The sequence below is a fragment of the Ranitomeya imitator genome, chromosome 2, assembly GCF_032444005.1.
Source record: "Ranitomeya imitator isolate aRanImi1 chromosome 2, aRanImi1.pri, whole genome shotgun sequence".
Lineage (NCBI taxonomy): Eukaryota > Metazoa > Chordata > Amphibia > Anura > Dendrobatidae > Ranitomeya > Ranitomeya imitator.
In genome coordinates this window covers 162,652,842-162,671,677 of record NC_091283.1, presented here as the reverse complement: position 1 = coordinate 162,671,677, position 18,836 = coordinate 162,652,842, and the positions used below count along the sequence as shown (strand labels likewise).

The following is an 18,836-nucleotide window of genomic DNA, read 5'->3' as shown; positions in this document are numbered from 1 at the left end:
AGCTGAACAAGACAAAACATGAAAAATGCACAGAACTATAAGGTCCACAGCAGGTGGACAGCAAAAACAAAGCCAGGACTTATCTTTGAAGAAAAGCACAGCGAACAGGAGAGACCAGAAGGGATGTGAATCCTCCAAAAGCAATGGACAACTGGCACTGACTAAAGGAACAAGCAAGGCTATATAGCCCAGCCCAAATTGCAAAAAATAGATACACCTGATAAATGCTGCGATCCAACTACCGCAGCACTACCACTCATAACCACCGGAGGGAGCCCAAGAGCAGAATTCACAACAGCATAGTCCACCACTGTGAGGATGTACTTCCTGCCAGAGCTGCTAGGGATTGCAAGTGGCCCTATGATATCCACAGCCACTCGCTGGAAAGGCTCATAGATCACTGGCAGTGGTATCAATGGTTCTTTCTGTATATTCCCGAACTTTCCAACTCACTGACAAACTATGCAGGATTGACAGTAATTGACAATATCTGTCCCCATCTTGGGCCAATTGAATTATGTGTCAGGCGAGCTTTAGTCTTTTGTATTCCAAGGTGTCCGGCCAGAGAAATTTCATGAGCAATTCTCAATAATTGTTCCCTAAATGGATAAGGAACACATTGGTGGGAATAGCCTCTGATACTCCCACTACTCTCAGTCCTTTACCTGCTCCCCAGTCCAGGTACACACGGGCCATGGCCAAATCCAAAACAAGAAAGGCAAAAAAGCATGACCGCACAGCTGCTTAAACAGGATCAGAAACTGGCTGCGGTCCGTCCACTTATTAACGTGAGCCTGATGCCACGGTAGAGGTGCTCGTAAGAAAAAAGTATACCAACAAGAAATATGAAGAGCAATATGGCAACACTCACCGGTCCAGGTGTGGTTCAAATTCTTTATTGAAACATTAAAACGAAGCCGTCTTGTTCACGGCCCGGGATGGTGAAACATAAAAGGAGGTGAGCAGGGTGTGACGACGGCCGTTTCGCGCCTACATCAGCGATTCAACGGGTCACACGGGCCATGGGCACGGCAGGGCTGACCCAACCAATCCCGGTTATAGACATAGTCCTTCCTGGTATGATATCGGCAGGGGTTATCATGGCTGGACGCACCAGGGTCACCTCTGCCCCAGTGTCTCTGAGACCAATGGTGACTTTATTGCCAACACTGACAGATTGACAGTTCTCATTAGCCCTTGCATCAGAGCCGGCCACGAAGAGGACAGACGGTGGGGACACAGATAACTTTGTGGTGGGCTTGGACAGCACTGGTGATCGGCCGACAGAGGGAGAAGGGTCCCAGTTTGGCTTACCTCCCTTCCAGCTGAATCCCGATGACTTCCACACCTTAGGCATCCTGTTAGCCACATAGCAGTCTGCAATCTTTGCAGCTTGATCTGCAGTTTGTGGCTCTAGATCACACACAAATCGTCGTACATGCGTGGGGCACATGTGAAGAAATTGATCCTTGACCATAAGATCCGTTAAGTTCTCAAAACTGTTAACAGAAAGTCCCCTGATCCATTGGTGGAACGTGGTCCCCAAGGTGCTCACAACCTCCGCATAGCTGTCAGTTGATCCACGTTGTAGGTCCCGGAACTTTCTCTGATATACTTCTGGTGTTAGGTTGTATCTCCTGATCAGGGCCTCTTTTATGGCCTCATAGTTCCCATATACTGTAGCTCTGGTGGGAGGCCAGCAAAATCTTCCAGGGCTTTGCCTCTCAACCCTGGGATTAGATACTGCGCCCACTGCTCACGGGGTAGATGGTATTGCTTGCAGGTTTTTTCAAACCCCCGAAGGAAAGCTGTTGTAAGTCCATTTGTAAAGCAGAGTCCATATGCTCCTCAGCACTTCCATCAAATATCTACGGTGCAAGAGCTGGCATTGCTCAGTCTCTCTGAGATGAACTCTCTCCTTGCCCAGATGTTGTAGCACTTTGCTCCATGTCCTGCTTGACCAAGGCCTGTATCAGCAGTTCCTCGGATTTCTCGGCGGTCTCTATTCCTCTCTGCTCACAGAGGTCAGTCAGAGCCTCTTTGCTCTGCTTCTTGTACTGGGCTGCCATATCGATGAACAGTCTTTGCCATATAAAAGATAGAGAAGAAAAACGGGGAAGGGAAACTGTTTGCAAATATGTCTAAGTAAGCACTGAGTTGAACCTTGTAGAACCGGTGCACTCCTCGCCAGGATACCAATTCTTTAGTACAGGGAATAATTGCTTAAACGATGCACTAATGCTCTAATAGAAATAATTCTATTCCACAACCGCTGCCACCAATTGTCACTAATCCCTCTGTGCTGTCACTAATTTGTCATATACCTGCTTCTCAGCACTCGACTTGGGGTTGCGCCTGCAAGGGTTAATCTTTATCCCCTCTCTCAGTCCAGTATTCAACCTCTGTCCTATGCTGTAATGGGAGCATAAATCACACACCGACCCATGCCACACACCCGCTCATACACGCTGCCACCACTCACCGAACACAAGGGCGATGAGTCCCGGAAATATTACTACTACTGTCTGCCAATCATAAGGATCACACAGTTTAGGCTATGGATTCTTTAGAACATACAAGGTTCAACTTGTTAAAGTTTTAAACTTTAATACAAAAAAGATACAGTGCTTATAATAAAAAAGGTATAAAAATATGGTAATAAAGAGACATACAAATATGCACAAACAGTTATAAAATAAAGGGAGAAACATACAGAAATATCGAACTTTGCAGTCTGGTACTCTGTCCCTGAGGGAGGGAGAAATATGGAATGGCTCACATCAGCGTTCCAGGCTGCCCCCACATGTGAACAACTTTGTACGTATACAAGTCTAATTTATAGAGTTACTCTGGAGGTCAAATTTATAGACCAGCCTCTCATGTTAATATTATAATTGCTTGTTTTTGATTGGGCCACGGCCACTCCCCCAAGGAATATATTATTTTCCTCTGAACACTCTTTGCCTACAGGTTCTCAGGGATAGATAGTGTCAGGCTGTAATTGACATCTGTCTTCAAAAGAGCTGAAGGTGTGAAGCGTTTCCTCTCCTTCCTGGTTCGTAAGAGGCCCCCTGGCGAGAGTGAAGACAGGAGACTGCTTTCTCAGGATAATACATATTAACACCTTGGTGAGACCTGCAGCCATCAGGACAGGTGTTAAATTACTGCTGGTTACACATACAAACTATACATATTTCACTACAGGGTGCATGCTGTATGTGAGGTATATGGGGTGCAGGCTGTATGTGGGGCACATAAGAGCGCAAGCTGTGTGTGGGGTATGTGAGAGTACAAGCTGTGTGTGCGGTACATGGGGTGCAAGCTGTGTGTGGGGTACATGATGTACAGACTATATGTGGGGTACATGGAGTACAAAGTGTGTGTCGGTTACATGGGGTCCAAGCTGTGTGTGGGGTACATGGGGCGCAGACTATATGCGGGATACATGGGGTTGGTACAAGCTGTGTGTGATAGTGTCACAAAGGAGGGGAAGACAAAGGAGAAGGAATGCACTCCTTAGTGGACCTGAAATTTCAAGTAAGGGAGCACTCACACTGGCGTTTAACACGGCCGAATGCTATCTGATGTTTTAGCACTCTGCCCAGTGTTATTCTATGGGGCACCTCATATCTTCAATTGTTATTTATCCTCACCTGTGCTCTAATTCTCTCATGGGGAATTGGATCACAGTAGAATGACACTTGGATTATTATTATTATTATTTATTATTATAGCGCCATTTCAAACATCATTTGCATAATCGACAACATTCTCTTGCATGAGAGAATCGACGGCCGTGTAACCACAGCCTTACTTTTTCTGTAGATTGCTGGGGTTGAGCTTTGACAGTGAGGGTACAGTATATGAGGCAGGATACCAAAGAATGGGCAATGTAAAGGCACCATACGGACAGAGCAGTGTACAGACTGAGAAACAGTGAAACAGGACACTGTATGGGGGAGCAGTGTACAGATTGAGGGACAGTGTGTGAGGACACTGTATGGGGGAGCAGTGTACATCATGTGGGATAGTGTGTGAAGACACTGTATGGGAGAAGCAGTCTACAGATTGAGGGACAGTGTGTGAGGACACTGTATGGTGGAGCAGTGTACAGATTGAGGGACAGTGTGTGAGGACACTGTATGGGGGAACAGTGTACAGACTAAGGGACAGTGTGAGGACACTGTATCGGGGAGCAGTGTACAGATTGAGGGACAGTGTGTGAGACTATGGAACTCTCTGCTGAATGATGTTGTAATGAGTGATTCATTACCTAAATTTAAGAGGGGACTGAATGCCTTTCTTGAAAATTTCCTCCTGTTATTTATATTTATGTTTGAGTTGGTATTTTTTCTTCTATCATTAATGGGTTACTAATAGCCCTATCCTTTTGGCATTAAAATGTCACTGATTTATTTGTGTTTACCATATGGAGAGAGCAATGTACAGATTGAGAAACAGTGAAACAGGACACTGTATGGGGGAGCAGTGTACAGATTGAGGGACAGTGTGTGAGGACACTGTATGGGGGAGCAGTGTACAGCGTGTGGGACAGTGTGTGAAGACACTGTATGGGAAGAGCAGTGTACAGATTGAGGGACAGTGTGTGAGGACACTGTATGGGGGAGCAGTGTACAGATTGAGGGACAGTGTGTGAGGAGACTGTGTGGGGGAACAGTGTACAGACTAAGGGATAGCGTGAGGACACTGTATGGGGGAGCAGTGTACAGATGTACACCCATTTCACAACTAGTCACACCCACATCTACGTCCCAACCACACCCATTTAGCACTGCTGATCACACTGTTTAATATACAATAATTGTAACCAAAAGAAAATATGGCCACACAGTGCTCCATACTGTATAATAGCCACACATGATGCTCCATACTGTATAATGGCCACATATGATGCTCCATACTGTATAATGGCCACATATGATGCTCCATACTGTATAATGGCCACATATGATGCTCCATACTGTATAATGGCCCCACAGTGTTCCATACTGTATAATGGCCACACAGTGATCCATACTGTATAAAGGCAACACATGATGCTCCATACTGTATAATGGCTCTACATGATGCTCCATACTGTATAATGGGCAGCCACACATGAAGCTCAATACTGTATAATGGCCACACATGATGCTCCATACTGTATAATAGCCACACATGATGCTCAATACTGTATAATAGCCACACATGATGCTCCATACTGTATAATGGCCACATATGATGCTCCATACTGTATAATGGCCACATATGATGCTCCATACTGTATAATGGCCACATATGATGCTCCATACTGTATAATGGCCCCACAGTGTTCCATACTGTATAATGGCCACACAGTGATCCATACTGTATAAAGGCAACACATGATGCTCCATACTGTATAATGGCTCTACATGATGCTCCATACTGTATAATGGGCAGCCACACATGAAGCTCAATACTGTATAATGGCCACACATGTTGCTCCATACTGTATAATAGCCACACATGATGCTCAATACTGTATAATAGCCACACATGATGCTCCATACTGTATAATGGCCACATATGATGCTCCATACTGTATAATGGCCACATATGATGCTCCATACTGTATAATGGCCACATATGATGCTCCATACTGTATAATGGCCACATATGATGCTCCATACTGTATAATGGCCACACAGTGATCCATACTGTATAAAGGCAACACATGATGCTCCATACTGTATAATGGCTCTACATGATGCTCCATACTGTATAATGGGCAGCCACACATGAAGCTCAATACTGTATAATAGTCACACATGATGCTCAATGCTGTATAATAGCTACACATGATGCTTCATACTGTATAATGGCCACATATGATGCTCCACGCATACTGTACAGTGGCTCACCCCACTCCCATCCTGTATGCATGACTCATCTCTCCCCCATGCATGGCTCATTGGCTCCCTGCTCCCATCATGCATGGCTCATCTCTCCCCCCCTGTATACATGGCTCATCTCCCCCCTCCCATCCTGTATGCATGGCTCATCTCCCCCTCCTCTCTGTATGCATGGCTCATCGGCTCCCCGCTCCCATCATGCATGGCTCATCTCTTTCCCCCTGTATGCGTGGCTCATGTCCCCCTCCCTGTATGCATGGGTGGCTCTGGCTCATGTCCCATCCCCCCGTATGCGTGGCTCATGTCCCCCTCCCTGTATGAATGGGTGGCTCTGGATCATCTACCATCCCCCCCTGTATGCCTGGCTCATCTCCCCCTCCCTGAATGCATGGGTGGCTCTGGCTCATCTCGCATCCCCCTCTGTATGCGTGGCTCATGTCCCCCTCCCTGTATGCATGGGTGGCTCTGGATCATCTACTATCCCCCCTGTATGCCTGGCTCATGTCCTCCTCCCTGTATGTATGGGTGGCTCTGGCTCATCTCCCATCCTCCCCCTGTATGCATGGCTCATGTCCCCCTCCCTGTAAGCATGGGTGGCTCAGCCTCTGGCTCATCTCCCATCCCCCCCTATGCATGGCTCATCGCCGGCTCCCATCTTGCATAGCTCATCATCTCTCCCCCCTGGCCAGCCGCCCCCTCCATGCATGGCTCATCGTCATCGGCTCCCCGTTGGCGCCGCTCCCATCTTGTATGGCTCGGCTCCCCGTCCACGGTCCTCCTTCATCCTCCCCCCATCCTCCCTGGCTGTAATTATACTCACCGCGCACGGCGCGCAGAACGGAATCCTCCACCTCTGTCCCGCCGCAGCACCCTCGTCCTGTGTGAGCAGTCAGGTGGTACCGCTCATTAAGGTCATGAATATGCGGCATATTCATGACCTTAATGAGCGGTACCACCTGACCGCTCACACAGGATGAGCTGCCGTCACTGAGACTAGACCAGGCATCGCTGGAGTAGCTAGGTGAGTATGTATGGCTCATACTGTATGATGTCAAGAGGGGCAAGGACTCGTGGGAGGCAGGCAGGCTGCCGGACAGGTGGGGGGGGAATTAAGGTGGCCCCAACCCAGACTCTATAAAAAAAACAAAAAAACCTTGCTCAGGTGCTGCCCCCCGCATCGTCCCCGCCCTAGGCACGTGCCCTCAAGTGTCTAGTGGCAAATATGGCCCTGGGTAAAGGGGTTAAGGTGCAATGTGTCTGAATGCGCTACAGAAAACCAGAGAAGAGGGACGTCTGCGGAGACGAGTTGTGGATGTGAAAACTTACCCCGGCATCAGGACCAGAAGAATTAGAAAAGGATGAGAACAATTTCAGTGAGAGAAGATGTCACCTATAAGGTACCTGGATCTAAGGGTGCATTTACACTAGTCATTTGCACCTAAATTACTGTTAAGATATGTCGATATTTGCTTTCTGATTATCGGCTGAATGCACTTTACAGAGTAATTGGTAAGTAGTAGACGGCACTCACCACAGGCATGCCTGTAAAAGATGGCTATATTCGGTCATGGGACGACAGAGACATCAGAAGGACGAGCAACAGCTGCTTTGTGTGAGTACTTGCTTCTTCCAGCTCACTCTTCTGCTTATCTACTACTTAATTTCCCGCCTCAGGTCTTTGAGTTCACTGCGACACATGTCCTCTACCCGTTGGAGTCCATCGACGATAATGGCATCAGCTTCATCTTTTTGTGATGCTCGCTTGCGTCCACGCTGTGATTGCAACCGGGCACTCACACCAGCAGCAACACTGCTTCTCTCCACAGATCGTGGCTCGCTGATGCCAGACACATCTTCAGGTTGGGTTGGTTCCACTGGAGAAGGCGCCAGTTCCTCTGCCGGTCTAGGCGCAGCGGTACTGCATATCGTGCTGTAACCCAAAAATACAAAAATTAATTATTTTCCTTCCAACAATTTTGTCTCGCACACAGACCTATTTGTACTTACAAGCGCTGAGACAATGTTTTTTGAAGAAAGAGCAATTGGTCGTAATGCACATATGGGGTCACCCGTTTGCCACCTGATCCGCTTGGTGCATTTTGACTGTTGCGGTAGTCACGGACAAAGCGATCGCGTATGGATTTCCAACGGGTATGGACAGCATCGGCTTTAAATGAAAAAAAAAATAAGTTATATAAATAGTAGATAGATAGTTTGAAGATATATTAATATTAATAGTAGAAAAATTGTTGATAGATAGTTTGTTAAGATAGTTGATATATAGATAGTAGATAGATAGTTGTTAGATAGTAGTTATTAGATAGATAATAGAGAAATAGTTTAGAAATAGTGTATAGATAGTTGAGAGTTGAGAGATAGATAGTAGACAACAAGTGGATAGGTAGATAGGATAGAAAAATTTATTTTTATTTTTTCACATTTTGCAATGTAACGTCACCAATATTTACCAATTTTTTTCTTTGAGGTTGTCGACTTCTCCATGTATCGGGGATCGAAGTGACAGATAATTTGATCCCACAACTTGTGGTTCTTCACGATGTCATGGTGGGAGCTGTCGCTCTGGTCCCATATGGAGGGGTTGGCTTCCACAAGGTTGATCAGTGCCTCGTTGTGAATAGTCAATGGCTCTTCGTCAACGACAATCCTTTTTTTTTTTGGTCGCTGACTTGGACTATGTAAACACAAAACGTTATGTTGAAAGGGTCAATTTCACTTGATGGCCATATTCATAGATACAGAGATAGATAGATAGATAGATTGATAGATAGATAGATAGATAGATAGATATAGAGAGATAGATACATAGATATAGCGATAGATAGATACATGGATAGAGCGATAGATAGATACATAGATAGAGCGATAGATAGTGGATAGATAGTTTATAGATATAGTAGATAGAAAGTGAATAGATAAATTGTTGATAAATATTGGATAGAAAATTTCTAGTTTTATATTTATCACTGGCAGTTGTGGCGACGACAGACGGCTAGGAACCTTCTTTCTCTTGTGTCCTCCGTGTGCCACAACCTATTGTATATGTAAAATGAAAAAAAAAATACATTAATTGGATCAATAAATTTATGCCTGAAAAATTAAAAATGTGTGCCATGTACCTTTGTGGGTTTTGCCTGTTTTTTTGGGGGGGTCTAGCAGCCTCGGGCTCAGAAGACTCCTATAAAAACATGATTTTTATAAACGTGCTTAGCTCAATACAATGGAGTTTCACACAACATTATTGTGGTTTTTTAAAGTGCAAGCCTACCGATTGCGAAGAAAACACCGCAGACACGCTGCTGCTGCTGCTGCTGCTGCTGCTGACATCAGTATCCGACATCTGCGTGCAACAAAGCAATACATTTTTAGTACACACACATCCGACGGACAATACAGACTCCCATGATGTATACAGAGATATATAATATATAGAAATGTACTTACATTTCCTGTGATCTCTTGCAAGACTCTGTCACGTGCAGTAGGCCTCAGGAGAAATGTGTGGGTGGGATATTCCTCCTTTAACCCCTTAGCGACCGCCGATACGCCTTTTAACGGCGGCCGCTAAGGGTACTTAAACCACAGCGCCGTTAATTAACGGCGCTGTGGAAAAAGTCCATAGCGCCCCCCAGAGGCCGATTTTCTCCGGGGTCTCGGCTGCCGAGGGTAGCCGAGACCCCAGAGAACATGATTCGGGGGGGTTTTAACCCACCCCGCATTTGCGATCGCCGGTAATTAACCGTTTACCGGCGATCGCAAAAAAAAAAAAAAAAAAGCGATCTTTTTTTAATTTCTCTGTCCTCCGATGTGATCGCACATCGGAGGACAGAGAAAAGGGGTCCCAGGTGGCCTCCCAATACTCACCTAGCTCCCCCGATGCTCCTCGTGTCTCCCGGTGGGCGCCGCCATCTTCAAAATGGCGGGCGCATGCGCAGTGCGCCCGCCGGCCGGCACCGGGAGAATCTTTGGGGTCTCGGCTGCCGGGGGTAGCCGAGACCCCAAAGAGCATGATCGGGGTCGGTATTACCGACCCCTGTTTTGCGATCGCCGGTAATTAACTGTTTACCGGCGACCGCAAAAAAAAAAAAAAAAAGTAAAGTGTAATTCTCTGTCCTCTGATGTGATCGCACATCAGAGGACAGAGAAATAGGGGGATTCGGGGACCCTAGCATACTCACCTAGGTCCCTGGATCCTCTTGCTGCTCCTCCTGGCCGCCGGCAGCAGAACATGGCGGACGCATGCCCAGTGCGCCCGCCATCTGTCTCCATCTGCCGGCCGGCAGGAGAACAGCAGTTGGGGCTAAAATTAGGATTAGGGGTAGGGTTAGGGTTAGGGGTAGGGTTAGGGGTAGGGTTAGGGCTAGGGGTAGGGTTAGGGGTAGGGTTAGGGGTAGGGGTAGGGTTAGGGGTAGGGGTAGGGGTAGGGTTAGGGGTAGGGTTAGGGTTAGGGGTAGGGTTAGGGTTAGGGGTAGGGTTAGGGGTAGGGTTAGGGGTAGGGTTAGGGGTAGGGTTAGGGTTAGGGGTAGGGTTAGGGCTAGGGTTGGGGCTAAATTTAGGGTTAGGGTTGGGGCTAAATTTAGGGTTAGGGTTGGGGCTAAACTTAGGGTTAGGCTTCTTTCACACTTACGTCGGTACGGGGCCGTCGCAATGCGTCGGCCCGACATACCGACGCACGTTGTGAAAATTGTGCACAACGTGGGCAGCAGCTGTAGTTTTTCAACACATCCGCTGCCCAATCTATGTCCTGGGGAGGAGGGGGCGGAGTTACGGCCACGAATGCGCGGTCAGAAATGGCGGATGCGACGTACAAAAAAACGTTTCATTGAACTTTTTTTGTGCCGACGCTCCGCCAAAACACAACTGATCCAGTGCACGACGGACGCGACGTGTGGCCATCCGTCACGATTCGTCGGCAATACAAGTCTATGGGCAAAAAACGCATCCTGCGGGCACATTTGCAGGATCCGTTTCTTGTCCAAAACGACGGATTGCGACGGAATGCCAAACGACGCAAGTGTGAAAGTAGCCCTAGGGCTAGGGTTAGGGTTGGGGCTAAAGTTAGGGCTAGGGTTGGGGCTAAAGTTAGGGTTAGAGCTGGGATTAGGGTTAGGGTTTGGATTAGGGTTGGTATTAGGGTTAGGGTTGGCATTAGGGTTACGCTTGGGATTAGGGTTAGGTTTGGGATTAGGGTTAAGGTTAGGGTTGTGATTAGGGGTGTATTAGGATTAGGGTTAGGTTTGAGGTTAGGGTTGAGATTAGGATTAGGGGTGTGTTGGATTTAGGGTTTTGATTAGGGTTATGGTTAGGGTTGACATTAGGGTTGTTTTGGGGTTAGGGTTAGTGATTAGGATTATGGATGAGGTTGGGATTAGGGTTAGGGGTGTGTTGGGGTTAGGGTTGGAGCTAGAATTGGGGGGTTTCCACTGTTTAGGTACATCAGGGGGTCTCCAAACACGACAGCCAATTTTGCGCTCAAAAAGTCAAATGGTGCTCCCTCCCTTCTGAGCTCTGCCGTGCGCCCAAACAGTGGGTTACCCCCACATATGGGGCATCAGCGTACTCGGGATAAATTGGACAACAACTTCTGGGGTCCAATTTCTCTTGTTACCCTTGTGAAAATAAAAACTTGGGGGCTACAAAATCTTTTTTGTGAAAAAAAAAATATTTTTTATTTTCATGACTCTGCATTCTAAACTTCTGTGAAGCACTTGGGCATTCAAAGTTCTCACCACACATCTAGATAAGTTCCTTGGGGGGTCTAGTTTCCAAAATGGGGTCACTTGTGGGGGGTTACTACAGTTTAAGTACATCAGGGGCTCTGCAATCGCAACATAATGCCCACAGACCATTCTATCAAAGTCTGCATTCAAAAAAGGCGCTCCTTCCCTTCCGAGCTCTGCCGTGCGCCCAAACAGTGGTTTACCCCCACATATGGCACATCAGCGTACTCGGGATAAATTGGACAACAACTATTGCAGTCCAATTTCTCCTGTTACCCTTGTGAAAATAAAAACTTGGGGGCTACAATATCGTTTTTGTGGAAAAAAAAATATTTTTTATTTTCACGACTCTGCATTCTAAACTTCTGTGAAGCACTTGGGCATTCAAAGTTCTCACCACACATCTAGATAAGTTCCTTGGGGGGTCTAGTTTCCAAAATGGGGTCACTTGTGGAGGGTTTCTACTGGTTAGGTACATCAGGGGCTCTGCAAACGCAACATAATACCCGCAGACCATTCTATCAAAGTCTGCATTCCAAAACGGCGCTCCTTCCTTCCGAGCTCTGCCGTGCGCCCAAACAGTGGTTTACCCCCACATATGGGGTACCAGCATACTCAGGACAAATTGGACAACAACTTTTGGGGTCCAATTTCTCTTGTTACCCTTGTGAAAATAAAAATTTGGTGGCTAAAAAATCTTTTTTGTGGAAAAAAAAAATTTTTTTATTTTCACGGCTCTGCATTATAAACTTCTGTGAAGCACTTGGGCATTCAAGGTTCTCACCACACATCTAGATAAGTTCCATGGGGGGTCTAGTTTCCAAAATGGTGTCACTTGTGGGGGGTTTCCACTGTTTAGGCACATCAGGGGCTCTCCAAACGCGACATGGCGTCCAATCTCAATTCCAGCCAATTCTACATTGAAAAAGTAAAACGGCGCTCCTTCACTTCCAAGCTCTGCGGTGCGCCCAAACAGTGGTTTACCCTCACATATGGGGTATCGACGTATTCAGGAGAAATCGCACAACAACTTTTGTGGTCTAATTTCTCCTGTTACCCTTGTGAAAATAAGAATTTGTGGGCGAAAAGATCATTTTTGTGTAAACAAAAGCTATTTTTTATTTTCACGGCTCTACGTTATAAACTTCTGTGAAGCACTTGGGGGTTCAAAGTGCTCACCACACATCTAGATAAGTTCCTTAAGGGGTCTAGTTTCCAAAATGGTGTCACTTGTGGGGAGTTTCCACTGTTTAGGTACATCAGGGGCTCTCTAAATGTGACATGGTGTCCGATCTCAATTCCAGCCAATTCTGCATTGAAAAAGTCAAACGGCGCTCCTTCACTTCTAAGTTCTGCGGTGCGCCCTAACAGTGGTTTCCCCCACATATGGGGTATTGGCGTATTCAGGAGAAATTGCATAACAAAATTTATGGTTACATTTCTGTTTTTACACTTGTGAAAATAAAAAAAATGGTTCTGAATTAAGATGTTTGCAAAAAAAAGTTAAATGTTCATTTTTTCCTTCCACATTGTTTCAGTTCCTGTGAAGCACGTAAAGGGTTAATAAACTTCTTGAATGTGGTTTTGAGAACCTTGAGGGGTGTAGTTTTTAGAATGGTGTCACACTTCATTATTTTCTATCATATAGACCCCTCAAAATGACTTCAAATGTGATGTGGTCCCTAAAAAAAATGGTGTTGTAAAAATGAGAAATTGCTGGTCAACTTTTAACCCTTATAACTCCCTAACAAAAAAAAATTTTGTTTCCAAAATTGTGCTGATGTAAAGTAGACATGTGGGAAATGTTATTTATTAACTATTTTTCATGACATATCTCTCTGATTTAAGGGCATAAAAATACAAAGTTTGAAAATTGCAAAATTTTAAAAATTTTCGCCATATTTCCGTTTTTTTCATAAATAATCGCAAGTAATATCGAAGAAATGTTACCACTAACATGAAGTACAATATGTCACGAAAAAACAATCTCAGAATCAGCGGGATCCGTTGAAGCGTTCCAGAGTTATAACCTCATAAAGTGACAGTGGTCAGAATTGCAAAAATTGGCCTGGTCATTAAGTACCAAATTGGCTCTGTCACTAAGGGGTTAATGGCCGGAATCACATTTCCTGTCACATGACCACATGGACCACCCTCAAACGCTATTAAAACGTGTGGTTCTATTTGGAAATTTTTCATGATTTGCGTCTGACTGCGTTTGCCATAGCCTTCTATGGCAGAATGAACGCTTCCGTTAGTATTGCGTTAGCTTGGCCGGACCCGAAAACGCTGCAAGCCGCGTTCCAAGGTCCGTCAGAAAAAAACGTTATGTGACAAACGCATACCAATTTTGGCATGCGTCACGATGTGTCACACAATGCAAGTCTATGGGCGCGTTAGTATGTGCGTTATATTGCGTTTTCAGCACTTAAAAACGTGACCGTTAGACGGACTCACCTAGCGCAATGTGAACCTAGCCTTACCGATTATGAGATTAGGCTAGGTTCAGATTGCGTTAGAGCAATCCGTTTAGCCCTAAGCGCTAGCGGATTGCGCTAACGCAATGTATTTTTCAGGGTCGCGTTTAACGTCCCCTCTCTCGCAGATCCCCGATCTGTGAGAGCGGGGAACGGACCTCGGGCGCGCCGCGGACGCTGCAAGCAGCGTCCGAGGCGCGTCACAAAACACCGGCAGATTGCTAGCGCGTGCCGAAAATGGCACACGCTAGCGATGCGCGTTCCCATTGCTGCCAATGGGCGCGCTAACGGACGCGTTGCACGGCGTTAATTTCGCCGTGCAACGCTGTTCGTTAGCGCGGTCCCATTAACGCAATCTGAACCTAGCCTAAGCTGTGCAGGATCTGAGCACCACAAAGGCTGACAATCAGGTACGAAAACCTTTTGTTTGATCCCGTCTTCCCTGGATAGTGTGTGGTAGCAGTACCAGCATTATTCTTTTCTATTTTTTTTGCACTTCACAGACTTAGGCCTCTTCCACAGGCTTCCATTATAGCCAATGACGGACAGCGCAGGATCCGTCGATGTCCAATTTTTCACCGTACACAAAAAACGTTACTATGTCCGTTGTCTCCAGGTGACAGACACAGAATTTACGACAGATCGAATTTACGACGGATGAAACTGAAGGCCATCCGTCACATTCCTTCGCTAATACAAGTCTATGAGAAAAAAACGGATCTAGCAGCAACATTTGCTGGATCCGTTTTTTTTTCACAAAACGATGGATTTTGATGGAAACAAAAAGACTGAAGTGTGAAAGAGGCCTTAGGGTATGTTCACACGTTCAGGATTTCCATCCTTTTTTTTTCCTGACTGTTTTTTAAAAAACTGCAGCTCTTGGCAGAAAACGCAGGTCCTTTTTTTGGTCCTTTTTTGGTCCGTTTTTGATGCGTTTTTTGATGCGTTTTTTTATGCGTTTTTTTTATGCAGTTTTCTAGCCAGAGTCTGTGTGTTTTCTAGGAATTTTTTTAGGATTAAAATGGCTGAAAATACCCTAACCCTACCCCTAACCCTAACCCTAACCCTACCCCTACCCCTACCCCTAACCCTACCCCTAACCCTAACCCTACCCCTAACCCTACCCCTAACCCTAACCCTACCCCTAACCCTAACCCTACCCCTAACCCTACCCCTACCCCTATTCTAACCTTAGTGAAAAAAAAAAAAAAAAAATTCTTTATTTTTTTTATTGTCCCTACCTATGGGGGTGACAAAGGGGGGGGGGTGTCATTTACTATTTTTTTATTTTGATCACTGAGATAGGTTATATCTCAGTGATCAAAATGCACTTTGGAACGAATCTGCCGGCCGGCAGATTCGGCGGGCGCACTGCGCATGCGCCCGCCATTTTGCAAGATGGCGGCGCCCAGGGAGAAGACGGCCGGACGGACACCGGGACGCCGGGTGAGTATAAGGGGGGGAGATTAGGGCACGGGGGGGGGCATCAGAGCACTGGGGGGTGGCATCGGAGCACTGGGGGGGGGCATCGGAGCACGGGGGGGCGGGATCGGAACACGGGGGGGGCAGCCACACTCCGCCCACGCACTTCCGCCCGCTCCCCGCACTTCCTGCTGCAGCGGTTCTGCACATCAAACCGCAGTAAAACCCGCAGATATATTTTTGATCTGCGGGTTTTACTGCGGTTTGGACCTCACAATGGAGGTCTATGGGTGCAGAACCGCTGCGGCTCCGGAAAAATAATTGACATGCTCCTTCTTTTTTCCGGGAGCTATTCAGCGCGTCTTTTTTTTTACAATTTCCGGACCATGTGCACAGTGTGTCCTGTTTTCCATAGGGTACAGTGTACTGTACCCTGCATGGAAAACAGCTGCGGAACCGCAGCGGCAAAACCGCCGCGGTTCCGCGGTAAAAAACGCACTGTGTGAACATGGCCTTAAGCTACATTCACACATCTGGGTGAGGCATCTGAGTGCTGTCCAATTTTTTTTTTCCTTTCTTCAGCACTCTGTCCCGTAGTGTAGAATGGACGTATTCACACATGGAATGCACGGATTGTTATTACTAATAGGGGGTATGAGTACTTAAAGTGCCCAGGGCAGCATGGGCGCCAAATACAGCCGTGTGTATGATCATACATAAGTTACACGCCGCAGCTGCAGAAATATATCACTTATTACATAATAAAGTCATCCTCCAATCTGGCTATATCTGCAGAGTAATAAAGAAATTAATAAATGGAATAATCAGGAGGAATTATTGTCCGTGACATCAGTGTCGTTATTGCGGTTGTATCACGTGTTTACATATCGTGAGCCTTTTGTTCACAAGCTGGATATTTTGTTTTCCTGGATATTCTATCTGTTACAAGTAATAAATGTTAAAATGTCACCAAATTATCTAAGAGATTAACAGAATAAAGATTTGCTCATTGCAGAATAATTTCAGGTATGAGGCAATAAGATGTAAAGGTTGTGTATGGCAATGTTTCTAAATAACATTTATTGAAAGGAGAAGACCAATAGATAGCAAGAAATGTGAAAGCAGCACTAGCAAACACATGTGATAACCAAGTGCCAAACCTTCTGGGCATAGACCAGTCCTCAATATAATTTAAAAAAAAAATCAATTTAGATGATAATGTGTGCAAACTGTAAAGCGCTGCAGAATATGTTAGTGCTATATATAAATAAAGATTATTATTATTATTAGGAAAGAATAGAAAATAGTGTTTTTAACTAGCTGTGATGAACCCGCACCTCGCCACCCAGCCTGACGTTACTATTATGTCAGAAGGATCACATAATGAGGTCTCCCCACTTTCACCAACGTGACATTCCGCACCCACATGGGGACACGTAAGGTCAGATTGGTACAGTTTTACACTGACACCCCCTGTCCACATGGGCCCAGGGAGGCACGGGAAGTGAGAGGATGTAGCCCACACAGTCACTGACATGGCACAACACTCGCTCTCAACCCTGAGAGGCCCCTTTCACTAGCACCAGTGAAGCAGAGCGCTGCCAGCCTAATAGGACTGCCACCAGTTCCTTGTTAGATAGAAGCCCGGTCTGTTAACGGGATTATATCGGGCCAGAAACTAGCCTCGGTAGCATTGAAAGTAAAACCAAAAATACAGATATGTGGATTCGTGGATTGAGATAAAAGAGCAGCCCAAGGATAAATTATATATTTTATCACCTTTAGGGCACACTATAAAATACACTATATACACAATGGTTATACATATACAATGGTCAGATAAGCAAATACAATAGTGTACCCATCAGTTATGTCTTTGCTTCTTTCATTTAGTCTTACATGTTCAACATGACTATTGCACCTCCCTTGACAACAGGTTTAATGATGATTTCTTTGTTGCTTTTCAAAGACTGTATGCCCTTTATCTTCATTGCACTGATGTTGGATGTTTGTCTCCTGTTTGTGTGATGTTTGTCTCCTGTTTGTGTCTATGCAGGTGCAGCAAACAGACAACTGATGGACACACGCTATTACAAAAAATTGGAGTCTGATCTTAGACAAGTGAGTCGCCCGCCAAGGCCGTGGGGTACCCGGTACCGGGTCCAGGGTTCACAAAGGGATGTCACAGTGGCGACCCAGTCCATGGCCCTGTGCGCCCATGTAAAAGGAGAAATTTAATAAAGTTTATGTTTGTGACGCCACCTGTGGTATTCGTTCAGTGGGGACCGATGCTGCTTTAAGGGGTCCTCTGGGGTGATGTTATGGCAGCTAGATGGTACAACTTCCCACAGGGGAAGTATATCCCCAGGGCTCCCGGTGTGTAGATGGAAGATGGTGAATAGTGCAGTAAAGAATGAGGACACAGGTTTGTAGTCTCTTTACCTGGTTTACTGAAGACTTCAGGCAGCCACAGTCCAGGGTACCAGATCACAGGGCAGGCAGGGTCCGGCCGGCTTGGAAGCGAATCCAGAGTCCCCTTTACCAGGTGGAGTTAAAAGCTTTCCTCTAGAGTGGTGGTGTTGTAGTCCATTACTGCCTATGGCTTCAGATAAGGTCCTCACAGTTCTTCTCTCTGTCCCCCTTATAGGATAGGACAATACCTGCATGACAGGTAACTTGAGCCTTTTTACAGGGACTCTATCATGCCCCAGGCTCTATATGTTACTGTGTCTCAGGTGTCTGTGGCAGACAGGTATCTTGCAGTTCAGCTGTCCTGCCGGTTTCTGATATAAGTCTTAGAGTCCCTTGCAACCTTGGTGGTCCGGCTACCGGTTATCTGCGCTTTGCCAGGGAGACGGTCTGCTCGCTGCTGTCCTCCCCCTGGTGTCTCTCTCCTGTGCTTTGGTCTCCTGCACGCTCTCTGAACAATGTTCAGCTTTCTGTATGTCTCTTTCCAGGGGCTGTAGTACTTCAGACTACACACCCCCTTCAGACCTTCTGACTCTCTATGTCGGTCTGCTCTCTTCTGTCTCTCTGACAATCTGACCTCTCTTTCCCTCTGTCTCGGGGTCCTTCTCCGATATCACACAATCAACAGAGCTAGAGCATAGTAAACAAATCTAAGACCTTTATTTAGGCAAAAATATGAAAGGTCCATATACGATCCACCACACAAAGGATAAAATAGTCCAGAACACGAATGCAGTTCAGTAACAGGATAAAAGTCCAAAAATCCAGCAGAGGATAGCATAGTCCATATACTCTTCTTTCTCTCTTATATGCTGTGTCCACATCATTACTCCACA

At 46.1% G+C, this 18,836-nt stretch overlaps 1 long non-coding RNA gene across 2 annotated transcripts in view; it reads left to right on the top strand.

Moving 5' to 3' along the window:
- LOC138667265 (uncharacterized) overlaps positions 1-18,836 on the top strand; it is a 79,671-nt gene that overhangs the window by 37,742 nt on the left and 23,093 nt on the right. The window contains exon 3 of one of the 2 annotated variants that reach the window (XR_011318679.1): positions 17,588-17,652. This is a non-coding gene — a long non-coding RNA (uncharacterized lncRNA). Of the gene's footprint in view, positions 1-17,587; positions 17,756-18,836 lie in introns of those variants that run through there. The other variant, XR_011318678.1, reaches the window with a different exon arrangement.